This window comes from Cebus imitator, unplaced genomic scaffold (assembly GCF_001604975.1).
Source record: "Cebus imitator isolate Cc_AM_T3 unplaced genomic scaffold, Cebus_imitator-1.0 Scaffold53, whole genome shotgun sequence".
Taxonomy (NCBI): Eukaryota; Metazoa; Chordata; class Mammalia; order Primates; family Cebidae; genus Cebus; species Cebus imitator.
This window is the reverse complement of record NW_016107368.1, coordinates 581337-583573: the sequence shown is the minus strand read 5'-3', so window position 1 is coordinate 583573 and position 2237 is coordinate 581337.

Sequence of the window (2237 nt, the reverse complement as noted above, 5' to 3'; positions counted from 1 at the left end):
TTTTTTTTTTTTTTTAACTCAGTTTCTACCTTGCTTCCTTTTCAACCTGTTCTCTGGGAACATTCCCCCATTCAGTGTCTGGTTTCCAATTCTCTTTACATCAGTTTCAGGGACTTCATCTCATCATAGTTTCAACTTCCCTTTAATAGGTTACTTTAAAATCTGCATATCTAGATGTAACTGTTACCTATTCCGCCAGTCTGTCACTTAAATGGCCTCTCCGATATGCACAACTTTAATGTTGGAAATGGAACCTATTCCACTCTTCTAATCTGTACAAACTATCTTATTCTCATCAGTCTCCATATTACCAGCTGCTGTGTTCTCTATCTGCAAAATATAAAACTTTAGAATCATCTCTGGCCTGGTCTCTTGATACATAAGTATTCTTTTTGCTCTGCCATGCTGCCTCTCATCATTATGTAACTTGATCTCTAATGTCTTAGCACTTTAATTAGTTCCTCGAGGGCAACAACCACATATTATGTGTCTAGTTTACAAGATTTTTTTTTTTCTGATACAGAGTTTTGCTCAGTTACCCAGGCTGGAGTGTAGTGCATGATCTGAGCTCACTGCAACCTTGAACCATCCTGGGTTCAAGCGATTCTTGTGCCTCAGCCTCCCGAGTAGCTGGGATTACAGCCGTGTGTCACCATGCCTGGCTATACAAGAGATTTTTGTATCAAAAGTTGATTTATAAGTTGTTATTTGGCATTTATCATGATTTTTGTTTGCTTCAGACATGTATAGCTTGGGATTCAACTGGGCTAACCCATGATACAAATTAGAGAAAAAGGAGCAAAATAGCTATTGGCCACCTGGGATTACTGGTATCTCAGATACACCTCCTACCCTCTGGAGAGCTTCCTGTGTGATATAATCCAGCCATGCCAACACCTACCATAGTATTGTGAACACAATAGATGTTTTCATGCCAGTAAAGTTAACAAAACCCACTGCTTATTTTCTTCCATAAATAAGTACTTTGAAATCATTCTCAAAAGTCATGGCACAGCATAATCAGGCAACTTGGTAACCATAAAGATATTCTTAAAAGTGATAAATGAGTTTTGTATTTATTTGAGAAATCTTAAGACATTCAAATGCCTATGCCTGAAAGTGGTCATATTCCTCATGTAGAAGTATATCTAGGAGTAACAGTTACCCTTCTCTTGACAGACAGAAATATAGGTGATTAACAAGAATCAGGAAAACAGAGGGATTTATCCTTAAAGATTTTCTGCAGATTCTGTTTGTACTTTGAAAGTTATCAGTTACTATTAAAATATAATTTAATAAAGTAAATGTAGACATGACTCTTGCAACTTCTTTAATCCTTTCAGAATATGGCATTTCAGGCTGAACAAAAAATAAAAGCAGATATTTTACGAAGCTTGAGTACTGAACAGCTATTCCGGTTATTATCAGATTCAGATTTGAATGTGCTGATGAAGACATTGGGACTTCTTAGAAATCTCCTCTCTACTCGTCCTGTAAGTAAAATCACCCAGGCTCCCAAATTAGCTAGCCCTGCATATGCATTGCAAGACATTGCTCTCTCTCTCTCTCTGCCCTCATTAACATCTGCCCAAAAGTGTGATTCAAATGCTACCCTCTTCCAAAGAAACAAGGAGTTGATGTCTAGACCTGTCGCTTTTATAGGTGTTCTGGGAGCTGCTTCACCATATCACCCCCTACTCTCCACTTCTATACTGCTTATCCTGTCTCCCTCTACTCCCTGGAACAGAGGAAAACATGACCAGTGCCTACCTTGATTTGTTACTTTTTTCTGACCTGGTTTGCTGTCCAGGATGGATTTTCTCATCTGCCTAAATCACTTATGTCTGGGTCCTCTGCTTCTTTCCCTTCAGAGAATTCTCAGAGCCATTCCATAGACCATCTCCCTACCCACATTTACAGGATTGATCTCTGAAGATGTCAGTATAGAAAGCAGTGGATACATGTCAGAGTAGGAGAGGCTTAGCCTTGCTGGTGGGGTCCCTCTCGATGTTTTCTAACGTTCCCCAAGAAGCAATATAAGTAGCCTTAAGGTAGATGAGGAAATATGGGTGCTTCCCTTCTCTGTGCCCCATTTGTCTTTTAAGTCATCATTATGCATTTATGCCCCAAGATAATATTAGGAAATCTATACCATATTTTCCATGTCTCTGGCTTCTCCTATTACCCCAGTCCATCCAATTTTTTTATGCTTCCTTTTTTTTTTTTTTTTTTTTTTT